Source organism: Chiloscyllium plagiosum, chromosome 9, assembly GCF_004010195.1.
Source record: "Chiloscyllium plagiosum isolate BGI_BamShark_2017 chromosome 9, ASM401019v2, whole genome shotgun sequence".
NCBI lineage: Eukaryota > Metazoa > Chordata > Chondrichthyes > Orectolobiformes > Hemiscylliidae > Chiloscyllium > Chiloscyllium plagiosum.
In genome coordinates this window covers 27732841-27746444 of record NC_057718.1, presented here as the reverse complement: position 1 = coordinate 27746444, position 13604 = coordinate 27732841, and positions in this window count along the sequence as shown.

Here is a 13604-nt window from a genome sequence, read left to right as displayed (position 1 = left end):
TAGGAGTTTCCGAGAGTTGAAATTACTTGTTTCACACCTAAAAACTCAGACTCTGAAGACTCTGTAAATCACTCCAAGATGCATCCCTACGTAAAAGTTCTGGGGGACCTTATGTACGTAATACTGATTCCTCAACCTTCTTCAGACTAAAGATGTTCAGATATGGTGTGGTAAAATTCCACAAGTCTTAGCCTTTCTTTGCTACCTTGTATTCAAACATTAAGAATGGTCATTGCAGAAGTGTCAGCAGTATAGTCAGCGCTGTAGGATGGAGAGGGGAAGGGTGAAAGGAAAAAAGCAGATACCAAATAAGATCATAAGACAAAAGGAACAGAATTAAGCCATTCAGCCCATCAGGTCTGCTCCACCATTTGATCATGGCTGATATTTCTCAACCCCACCCTCCTGCCTTCCCCCCAGTAACACTTTGTCCCCTCACCAATCAAGACCTGCCTCCATCTTAAACATATTTAATGACTTGGCCTCCATATCCCTCGACGGAAATGAGTACCACAGATTAACCACCCTCTGGCTGAAGAAGTTCCTCCTCATCTCAGTTCTGAAAGGGCCGTCCCTTAACTCTAAGCTTATGCCCTTAGGTCCTCCTCTCTCAAACCAGTGGAAACATCTTATCTACTCTATCCAGGTCTCTCAGTATTCCCCAAGATTCAATCAGATTCCCTGTCATCCTTCCAAACTCCATCAAGTAAAGAACCAGAGACCTCAACTGCTCCTCATAATGACAAGACCTTCATCCTTTGTATCAATTGTACTAACCCCCTCTTCTAGACGCCCTCCAACACCAGCAAGTTCTTGCTTAGATTTGGGGCTCAAAACTGCTCACAATATTCTAAATGCTGTCTGACCAGAACCTACACAGCATCAGCAGTACATCTTTGCTCTTGTATTCCAGCCATTTTGAAATGAATGCCAACATTGCATTTGCCTTCCTAATTGCCAACCAAACCGATCTATTAAGAAAATCCTGAACTAGGACTGCCAAGTCTCTTTGTGGTTTCAGATTTCAGGAGCCTTTTCCTGCTTGGAAAATAGTCTATGCTTGTATTCTTCCTACCAAAGTGCATAACCTCATACTTTCCCACATTGTATTCCATCTGCCACTTCTTTGCTCACTCTCCGAGTGTGTCCAAGTCCTTCTGTAGCCTTCCCACTTCCTCATCATGACCTGTCCCTCCACCCGATCTTTGTGTTATCGGTAAATTTAGCAACAATGCCCAAAGTTCTTTCAATTGGTTGTGTATTTGTCTCAACTTCTTTCCTGGAGCTCTAATTTTGGTACACAATGTATCAATGGGAAGATCAGAAATGTAATAATTAGAAAACAATTGAGAACATTTTTTTATGAAACACGCTTTTACTTTGTTTATTGCTCCTGACCATTATCAGCTGAATAATCCCATTATGTTAATCCAAATAAGGACTACCAAAAGATGTGCTGGGTTTGTGATCACTGTATACTGAACCACAACCAACAAGGGTAGTTTTACAAAAGAACCCTCTGCTCCTATTATACGAGGTTGACCATAGCTGGATATCTGCAATTCACTTATTTGCTGCAGTGTCTAACACAAATATATTAGTTTTTCAGCTGACAAATGGAAGCAAAAATTTCAGAAGATGTGCAGCTTCCCCACACAGCTTTAAGTCCTCTATTAGTTTGAACTTACCTGTGACAGACCGTACCAACGTAAGGGGTTGTAATCTCAACAGTATTTAACTATACTTGTGATATTTATACAATAGTTATCATGGAATGAGAAACACCATTGTCCTGTAAAATGCTTAGAGAGTAATGACAGAACACTAAGAAAGGAGAATGGGAGTTTTCTGAGAGAAGAGAAAGGAATAAAAGATGCCAATGAATGCAGAGAAACGTTATGGCAGAATGACATGGTAAGGAAGGGGGTTCAGTGTAGAGAACTGTGACTACATAACTGAAGAAAGAACAAAAGAGGACCAATAAGTAGGTCATCATCATGACTAAAAGGTACACAGAAAGCTGGGGCTGGTATAGATCAAAATTATATAGAAGGATAATGAGTCTGATCTGCAGTTACACTGTACGATGTCGAATTTGGCTAATATGGTTCCGTACTGTGGGAAGAAAAAGCCAGTTGGGAGGCCTCAAACAGCTAAGAAAATACAAATGTGAATTTAAAAAGAAAGCTGCCAAGTTGGCAATGGACTAACTTAAAGATAAAATTGATTCTCTCATAGTACGATAATTCAGATATTGTAAATTACAGATTGAGCCAGAGGGATTAGTTTATGTCAGTCATTAAGCTTGCACGAGAAGTTAGATGATCTGACCTTGTAAGTAAAGGTAGCTCTAATTGTTCTTTTGTTTCGTGGTCACTGTTCTAGGCTCCAGCATTTTTTTTTAAGCAGGTCTGACTCTCAAAATCATGCTTGGGGTCAATAATCTGTTTTCACATTTGCCTTCCAATGTAAACGCTGTTTGTAACTACAATACAAAAGAAGGCTATTCAGCCTTTCCTCCATCTTAAAACATAAGTGAAGATGTTCACTGATGATTACACAATGTTCAGCACCATTCACAATTCCTCAGATTCTGAAGTAGCCCTAGTCTATATTAAGCAGAATCTGTACCACAGCCAGACATGGGCTAATAAATGGCAAGTAACATTCATGACTTACAAGGTACTAGCAATTGCAAACAACAAAGTATCTAATCATCACCCTTTGATGTTCGTTACATTCCTTTCACCGAAGACCCATGATCAATACTGCGTTACAACTGGCCAAAAACTAAATGGGACTAGCTAAATATGTATTTTGCGAAAAGAGCTAGTCAGAGGCTTCGAATTTTGCAGCAAGTTTTACAACATGGTGGTGAACCCCTCTGTTAAACTAAACACCCAGAAAAGCTCACCTCGCCTCGTAATGTTAAAATGAGTGACACAGAACTCCCCAAATTCCACTATTTAAAGACAATATCAATTTATTCTTTAACTCTAAAAGTGAACATCAAACAATAACTATTCACAACTCGAAGCCCCTCTTTCTCTTAACTGCTTATTACCTGCCTCCAACTCTAACAATATACTGTTCCAATAAAACACGTTCAAATTATATCAACTTAATTTCAAAACCATACAGTTGCTGTCATCTTTGGTAACTGTCTTCTTCCAGCTGAAGATCTTCCTGGGTCGTCGTCTTTCTTTTTACTGCAAATATGTTTCATGAAAAGGTACCTTTGATAGAGTGTTTTAATATCTTGCGTCTCTCTATGGCAGTTGCTCTGACTGATTTTCAAAATACCTGCCTTTATTAATATCCCCAACATTGGATCATCTCTTTGGTTCAATGTTGGCAAAACAACAAATTCAAACTTGATTCAGTTTAATATCCTGGGGCATAATTTAAACTGATTGGTTGAATTCAAATTGTTGTCAAAACAGCAACCAACTCAGGTATTTATTTCACAGCCAAATGTTATATATTTTCAATTTCCCAGGACGCTGAGACTGCTCTTTAAGCTATCAGTGCAGAACAGCATTCACTCTCTCTTAAAAAGGTACAGCACACACCTTCAACTTCATAACACAAGTAACTCACCTCCTATCTCCCCTGTGCTTGTTCAACCATCTACAAGGCACCATCAGGAGTGTGATAGAATACTCTTGACCTGCTTGAATAAGTGCAGCTTCAACAACACAAGAAATTTATCATTCAACAACCCGATTGACTGGCACCTAATCCACCACATTTAACATTCAGTACCAGTGACAGCAATATCTACCATCCATCAGATGCTCTGCAGTAAGTCATCAAGGTTCTTTCAATAGTACCTTCCAAATCCATGACTTCAACCACCTAGAAGTAGAACAGCAGCAAATGCAACATTACAACTTCCACGTTGCCCTCCAAACCACGTGATGATCGAGTAGGCTCTGTAGGGATGCCTGAGACCAAATGGAACTAGGGAATATGTTAATTAAGGGATAACGGAGCAAGTACTTGACTGGGTATATTTAGGGAATATGTAATCAGTGCAGTTGAAATTTTAAGATGTGTAAGTGATGCAAAATAAATCTCTGATGAGAGAAGTACATGCCTAGGCTCTTGACTAAACAACCTTTGCTCTCTGGCAGTTAACAAGCACAGAGTATTCTGATTTGGAACTTTATCACCACATCTTAACTTATCGCTGAGTCAAATTCCTCGAACACTCTTCCTAACAGCAGTGTGGGTGCACCAACACCCAAGGACTGCAGATTTTGAAACGGTAGCTCACCACTTTCTCAAGGGGAATTAGGGATTGGCAATAATTGGCTCATGGCCTAGCCAGTGATGCCTACATCCCATAAGCAAATTAAAAACAAATCTAGTAAATCTTTTGGTCACCTTCTGTCAAGTTTTCGTATCCTTGCTAAAGTATAGTACCCAGAATGGGGACACAATATTCCAGTGATATCTAGCATACATAGAATGTCACTCGTTCAGTTCCTGTTCAGGCTGAGCGAAGTTAGCCAAGGCCAGCAACCAGGCACTTGTCCTCCATTCACCCGAGGAGGGAGCTACAAACTCAGCACGAGGAGCTGGCAAGAGTTGATCAGAAGGGGACCCAATAGGGATGATAATGGAGCAACAATGACATGAGTTTCTGGGCATAATTAGGGAAGCACAGCAAAATTCATCCTAAGGAGGAAGAAACCTACTAAGAGAGGATGAGGTAACTATGTCGACAGGGGAAATCAAGGACAGCATAAAAGCAAAAGAAAAGGCACATAACGTGGTAAAGATTAGCAGGAAGCCAGAGGATCAGAAAGCCTTTAAAAACTAGCAGAGGATAACTAAAAAGCAATAAGGGGTAGAAGATGAAATTTGAGATTAAGCTAGCTAATAAAATAAAAGAAGATTGTATGAGTTTTTTAAAAAGATATCAGAAAGGTATCTCTTCAAAAAAAGAGGCCTGAGTGGACATTGGACCACTGGAAAATGAGGCTGCAAAAGTAGTAATGGAGAACGAAGAAATGGCAGAGGAACTGAATAGGTACTCTGCATCAGTTTTCACAGTGGAATTCACCAGATTACCCAAACTTCAAGAGTCAGGGGGCTGAGGTGGGTTTAGTGGCCATCAAGAAGAAGGCACTGAGGAAGCTGAAAGGACCGAAGGATAAATCACCTAGACCAGATGACTACACCCAAGAGTTTTGAAGAAGATAGCTGAGAAGATTGTAGAAGCATTATTGGTGATCTTTCAGGAATCACTGATCCCAGAGAACTGAAAATGGTTAACATAACACCCCTATTTAAGGGAAGGAGGCAGAGGTCAGGAAAGTATAGGCTACTTAGCCTGACCTTGGTTGTAAAATTTCAAGAGTCCATTATTAAGAAAGAGATTGCAGAACACTTGAACGTGCAGGTAAAATAGCACTGAGCACAATTTCAATAAGGGGAGGTCATGCCTGATAAACCTTTTAAGATTCTTTGAGAAGGTAACAAGCAAGTTAGACAAGGGGGAGCCAGTGACCATGAACTATTTGAATTTGCAGAAAGCCTTTGACAAGGTGCCACACAGGAAGCTGCTAAATAAGGACCCATAATGTTAAGGGCAAGGTACCAGCAATGGATAAAGGATTAGCTGTCTGGCAGAAGGCAAAGGGTAGGGATGAAGACATCTTTTTCAGGATGGTAGCCAGTGACTAGTGGAGGTTTGCAAAGGTCCACATTGGGACCACAACTTTCACATTATATATTAATAATCCAGACAAATAGAACTGAGGGCATTGTTGCTAGGTTTGCAGATGACAAAGATAAGTGGAGGGACAATAGTGTTGAGGAAGCAGGGAGGCTGCAGAAAGATTTGGACACAGTAAGAGAGGGGGCAAAGATATGGCAGGTAGAATATAATGTAAGAAAGTGAGAGGCAATGCACCTTCGTAGGAAGAGAGGTGCAGACTACGTTTTCATGGGGAAAGGCTTCAGAAATCTGAAGTACAAAGAATGAAGAGGACACTCTAACAGAACAGCCATTTGCTCCATCATGTGAACATGATCCAAGGATGGAATCATTTTCATCAAGGAACAGGATGGATGGAGCTGCAGCTCGAGCTTGCTGAAAAACGTCACCCAAGTCTTGCCAGAATCACTTACAAATGGTGAGAAGAAATCTGCCCCACTGATCGACAGGAAATAATACCAGCAACTGGAGATTGCAGCCTTCACCAACATGATTGTTGCATATCCTCGGGGTCCATACAGCAGAATTCCAAGATTGGGGTTCACCCTGCTTCCAGTTCAGGATTCTTTTGGTAACATTCAGGTTCAGTTGGTGGTTAGGAAAGCAAATCCAATGTTAGCTCTCATTTCAAGAGGATGAGAATACAAATGCAGGGACATTCTGCTAAGGGTGTACAAGGCTCCAGTCAGACTGCATATGGAATATTATGAGCAGTTTTAGGCCCCATATCAAAGGAAGGATGTGCAAACATTGGAGGGGTTCCAGAGGTAGTTTACAAGAATCGCCCCAGGGATGAAGGGCTTCATTGAATGTATTTTAGACTGCGAGAGATAGGTTCTTGATTGATAAGGAAATCAAGAGAAGGCAGGAGCATGCGTTTGATAAACATACCAGCCATGATAGAATGGCAGAACACACTCAATACACCAAATGAGTTAATTTTGCTTCTATATCTATGGTTTCATTAAATTAGTGTTGTTAGAGCAAGAAGAGAGAGAAATGGAAAAAGAAAAAAAAACTCAAAACAAAATGTTGGACCTTAAATAGTCAAGAATATCGAAGGATCCCTTAAGTAACATGTCAAGACTGGAAATGTTAATGAAATACAACTACAATTAGCAATCACCACATTGTCAGCATTCCTTTTCACCTATCCCATTATCTCTCGTGAAAACCTTTAAAGCATAGTATAGAGTTATCATTCATACTACACCTTTTTAAAAGTCATGATATTCGTAGGTCACTAGTTCTTCTACAGCAATTACTAGGAAGCATGTAGCAGTAGCAAAGTACCTATCTCTGCCATTTTATCTCTTACTGAAATCATGCACTTAACCAAAGAGTATTGCCTTAGCCAAGTCTGGGATCTGACGTATGAAAATTTTCTTTATTTTTTAATGAAAATTTCATCTTGAACTAACAGAGACAGTGAGTTTACAATGAATTATTCCCTCATCTGACATTTTTCCCTCCAACACAAACACTGTTTTCGACATGTAAACTGAAGCAATTTTCTTTGACAAGTTATCTTATCATAAGAAAACAATGCAACTCAGCCCAAACAGACCCTCACCTGATACCCACAAACCCACATTCCCCAGATTACGACATTGGATAATTATCAGGAACAAGAACACTGAAGTTGCAACACAGTTCCCCCAGTCAGCTCATATTGGCTATCTCAGCATAATTCCATGCTCAATGGAGTTCTGTACTTCACCAAGCCCTGGAAAGTTCCTAAGATGAATTGAGCTCCTTTTGAATTGATTTGCAGGAAAACATTTTTTTGGTTTGTCCGCCCCACACCATATATAAATAAGCCAGTTATCTATCATCCTATGTGCTGCAGTTTTCCATAAGGGTTGGGGGAGAATGCACAAAATATCAGGCAGAATTTGAATTCTGGTAAGTTATGTTTGAGTGAATCAGAGTCTGGGCCATGTAATTTTCTTGCTACGCAACAGAAAAACACTGACCTTTGAACCACACCCATCTGCCACATCAGTGATGTTATGCATATCAAACAGCATACCTAAATGACTGTACACATTGATAATGAACAGCACACCTATTACCAGGAAATTCCCTATCCTTTGCAGGGTGAAATAAAAATTCTCAGTTCCCATAAATGAAAGTTGCAATGAGTCAAGTCTCATTGGATCAGTCTTTCAAACAAGAGATATAAAAGTATGATTATTTCAGTGTGCTATACATATAATTGGTTACCAAGCAACATAACATGATGTACACATTTTTCCCTAATATGTTGCCATAGTAACACCACAACTGGCTCATTTATAATGACTTCTGTGTCTTGATGAATTAAGATTGATCACTGCCTTAAAATGCCTTAGTGCTCTTTCACATCCTTTTCACATGAGAAAGGCCATGAGAATATAAAATAATACCAATGGGGTTATTCCAATTTATTTTAAGGCTGATATAGCAGGTCATTTCATAGCAGGTTTAAGTTCCAGATCAGAGAAATTTTCTACTTCATCGAGCATTGAATTTGGAGAAATGCACTGTTAAATATATTCAATGCTAAGATCAAACAGATTTCTAATCAGTAAGAGAATCAAGGATTATAGGGAAAAGGCAGGAAAGTGAAGTTGAGGATTATCAGATCAGCTTTTATCTATTTGAATCATGGAGCAGATTCAATAGGCTGAATGGCCTACTTCTGCTCCTACATCTTACAGTCTTATGGTCACAGTTATGATTTCCTCAACCTCACCCCCAGCACTGGTATTGTTATGAAAGTCAGTATCAAAAATGATTAATCATCCTAACACTCCATAGTTTATTGACCAGTATTGCATTGTTTATACAACTGACATGGCAGAGAGATTGAACAAATATACTGTGTTTATAAACAGTGAAAGAACAAACCATATACCAAAAATAGAGGTATTCCAATGACTTAATAAAACCGATGAATTTTAGATAATTAATGGCAACAGATAAAATGTATTAGAAAACCTATCAGACTAAAAGTTGACAAATCTCCAGGAATCTGATAGCCTATGTTCTCTCAAAAGAGATAGCTGCAGAGACAATGAATGCACTGGTTATGATTTGCCAAAATTTCCTAGATTGTAGAGAATGTCCTCAGCTGACAAACTCAGTCAATATGACACAGGAAAGAAACCAGGGAAATATGGCCAGTTAACTTGACATCTATCACAGGAAAATATTGGAATTTATTACTAAAGAAGTTGATGCCCTTAGAACATCATAGTATGATTAGACAAAGACAACATGATCTGTGCCAAGCTGGCATCAATACTGGGGAAAGTGGGATTTGTACCATTGGGAAGGTCTACACCTAAAGTGTATTGGACTTGTGCTTTTGCAAACTGTATGACTAGGGAACTGGAGCAGATTTAAACTAAATAGTGGGGGCAAGATCCCAAATTTAGGAAACTGTGGTGAATATGCAACGGAGAAAGGAATTAACATGGTAAATGGTAAACGGACAATGACAAGATGAGACAGAAGATGCAGATCGAAGAGCAAATCAGCAGATAAGATTAGAGGTAATGAAAATAATAAAAAGGACAAAACTTAAAGTACTGTATTTGAATGCATGTAGCATACAACACAAAATAGATGAACTAGTATTGTGGACAGGCTGCCTAACAGTAAAGACATTGTAGGACAGAGAAAGAAATAATGGAGATTGTTAAAAAGGATACAGGTATTATTATTGGAGATTTTAATCAAATTCAGAGAAGGTTTACTAGATTAATTCCAGAGGTGAAAAGCTTTTCATATAAGGAGAGATGAAGCAGTTTAGATTATACTAGCTAGAGTTTAAAAGAATGAGAGGAGATCCAAATGAGGTATATAAGATGCTGTAACGGATTGACCCAGATGTAGAAGAGATGTTTCCTCTTGTGGGGCAATCGAAAATAAGGGATCACAGTTTTAAGCTAAGGGATGGTAGATTTAAAACAGACATGAGGAGGAAGCACTTCTCAAAAGGTTCTGAATCTCTGGAATTCACTGCCCCAGAATGTGGGGGACACTGAATAAATTTAAGGAGGAGATGGGCAAATTTTTAATTATTAATAGGTTGAAGAGTTATGGAGAGTGGCAGGAAAATGGAGTTGAGGCAGAGATGAGATTAGCCATGATTGTATTAAAAGTACAGTAGGCGCAAGTTGCCTAATCTTAGTCTTAATTCTTACATATGGACTAGAAAAATCAGACAGGTAAAAGTAGTCCAGCTAACAATTCATTGAATGTTTTCAGGACAATTTCTTGGACCAGCATGTTGTGCCACCAAGCAGAGAGCAAGCTATAGTAGACCTAGTTTCATTAAGGCAGGACTAATTACTGACCTAATGATTAAAGTTCCCCTGGGAAGCAACAACTATAACATCATTGAATTTTAAATATGATTTCATAGAATCAAAGAATTCCTACCATGTGGAAACAAGGCCTTTGGCCCAACAAGTCCACACCAACCCCACCGAAGAGTAACCCACCCAGACCCATTTTCCCTATCCTGTATCTAGCCCTAATGCACCCAACCCACACATCCTGGAACACTATGGGCAATTTAGCACTCCAATTCACCTAATCTGCACATCTTTGGACTGTGGGAAGAAACCAGAGCATCTGGAGGAAACACACGCAGACACAGGGAAAATGTGCAAACTTCACATAGGCAGTTGCTAGAGGTTGGAATCAAACCCAGTCCCTGGCGCTGTGAGGCAGCACTGCTAACCACTGAGCCACCATGCCATCCCCTAGCCACTCGCTCAATTTGAGAGGGGGAAGTATGGGGTCCAAGACTACTTTTGAATTAAGGACAATTATGACAGCAAGAAAGCAAAGCTAGCGAAAGTGAACTGGCAATTTAGGTTAACAGAATAGGGGAACAGATAGGCAGTGGCAAATATTTAAGGAGATCTTCCAGAAAGCACTGAATCATGATTCCAATAACCAAGAACAAATTTTCTCAGGACAGACCTATCATCCTTAGTTAACTACAATAAAGTTAAAGATAGCTTCAAGCTCAAAGAAAAGACATAATTGTGCAAAGATAACTGACAAGTCAGAAGACTGGACAGAATGTAAAACACAGCAAAAAATTTCCAAAAGATTAATAAGAGAAAAATAGAGTACGAGAGAATGTTAGTTAAAAATATAGAAACAGATAGAAAAGGTTTCCCCAGATATTTAAAAAGTATTAACAAAGTGTTAAATGAAAATGAGTCTGGGGAATTACTAATAGAAGACAAAAGAGATGGCAGATCTATTGAACAGATATTTTCATTTGTCTTCACTAGGGAATATGAGTAGCATCCAGGAAATAGCTGTAAATAAGGAATGGAAAAGGAGGGAGAAGATTTCAACAAAATACAATTAGCAGATAAGTAGTACCAAGTAACTGTTGGAACTGTGGGTTGACAAGTCCCTCGGTCCTGACAGATTGCTTCCTTTAAGACCCTTGGATGTAATCAGTGCAATTGTTGACATGTCGGTTTTAATTTTCTAAAACTCATTGGATTCAGACATTCCCTGAGATTGGAAAATAGCTAATGTAACTTCCTTATTCAAAAAGGGAGGATAACAGAAAGCAGGAAACTACAGGCCAGTTAGCTTAATATCTGTCATTAAAAAATGTTGGAAGTTATATTAAATATTTTATAACAGGGCACTTCAATAAGTTCAAAATAATCAGGCAGAGACAGTATGGTTTTGTCAAAGGGAGATTAAAGTTTAAATTATTGGATTTCTTTGAACAAGTAATTGTGCTGTAGATAATGGGGAACGAGAGTCAGCGTCATGGAAACAGACACTTCGGTCCATCTAGTCCACGCCAACCATATTCCCAAACTAAACTAGTCCCACTTGCCTGCATTTGGCCCGTATCCCTCCAAACCTTTCCTATTCATTTATTTCTCCAAATGTCTTTTCAAATATTGTAACTGTACCAGCATCTACCACTTCTGCTAGCAGTTATTTCACATGAACCACTCGGTGTGAAAAAGTTGCCCCCTATGTCTTTTTTAAGACTCTCTCCCCTTATCGTTTTGAACTCCTCCACCCCAGGGAAAAGACCAATGTAATTCATGCTAAGAGGGATGGTTAATACAGAACTGAAGATGTTATATCTGAAGGAATAAGTTAAATGATCTTGTGGCGCAGATCAAAATTAGCAGGTAGGATGTGGTGGGGATCATGGAGATGTGACTGCAAAGGGATCAGGATTGGGAGCTGAATATTCAAGGATATATGTCAGATTGAAAGTGTAGGCAGATCAGCAGGTGGGTGGGGTTACCTTATTAGTAAGAAATGAAATGAAATCAATAGTAAGAAATGAAGTTGGGTCAGATAGTGTAGAATCTGTGTGGGTAGAATTGAGGAACTGCAAAAAGGTTAAAACAAAATCATAGTTGGAGTTGTGTACAAGCGTCCAAACAGTAGTCAGGAGCTGGGGCACAAGATACACCAAGGGATAGAAAAGATGTATAGGAAAGGCAAAGTTAGTGTTCATGGGGGATTTCAATATGCAGGTGGACTGGGAAAATCAAGTTGGTAGTGGATTGCAAGGAAAGGAATTTGTGGAATGTCTACGAAATGGCGTTTTGGAGCAGCTTGTGGTAGAGCCCACAAGGGAACAGGCAAAACTGGATTTAGTGTTGTGCAATGAGGCAGACTTGATCTTGGAGCTTAAAAGTGAAGGAACCCTAAGGAGACAGTGATCATATAATTGAATTTACTCTGCAATTTGAGAGGGAGAACATAGAATCAGAGATAATGGTATTACAGCTGAATAAAGGCAACTACAGGGGCATGAGGGAAGAGCTGAGTGGAATTGACTGGGAGAAGAGCCAAGCAGGAAGAACAGTGGAACAGCAACAGCAAAGTGTCTGGGATACTCCACAGAGTATCCCAGAGTCTGGGATATTCAGGATACTCCGCAGAGATTCATCCCAAGGAAAAAGCAGCACAGTACAGGGAGGATGAGGCAACCATGGCCGAATAGGGAAGTCAGGGATAGCATAACAGCAAAAGAGAAGAAAGTATATAATGTGGCAAAGGGCAATGGGAAATCAGAGGATTGGGAAGTTTACAAAGACCAGAGGGCAACAAAAAAGAAAGAAAGAAAGAGCGAGAAGATTAAATAAGAGGGTAAGCCAGCCAGTAATGTGAAGGAAGACTGTGAGAATTTGTTTAGATTATAAAAAAGGGCAAAAGAGAGGCAAAAGTGGACATTGGGCTGCTGGAAAATGACACTGGAGAGATAGTAGTGGGGAACAAGGAAATGGCTGAAGAGCTGAATAATTACTTTGCATCAGTCTTCACGGTGGAAGACACGAGTAATATCCCAAAGATTCAAGAGAGTGAGGGGCAGAGCGGAGTATGGTGGCCGTCACTAAGGAGAAGGTGCTAGAAAAACTGAATGGCCTGAAGATGGATAAATCACCTGAACCAATTGGGCTACACCCCAGAGTTCTATGGGAGATAGCTGAAGAGATAGCAGAGGCATTAGTGGTGATCTTTCAGGAATCGCTAGAATCAGGGAGAGTCACAGACGACTGGAAAATTACTAACATGACACCCCTGTTTAAAAAAAGGAGTAATGCAAATGACATTAAATTACAGTCTAACCTCAGTTATGGGCAAAATCCTGGAATCCATTATGGAGAATGAAATTTTGGAATACATGAAAGCTTATGGTAAAATAGAGCAAAGTCAGCATGGTTGCAGTTTCATCAAGGGGAAGTCATGCCTGACAAATCTGCTAGAGTTCTTTGAGGAAGTAATAAGCAGGTTCTACGTAGACTTCAAGAAAGCCTTTGACAAGGTGCTGCACAGGAGGCTACTGAGTAAGATAAGGATCCATCATCTCAGCCTG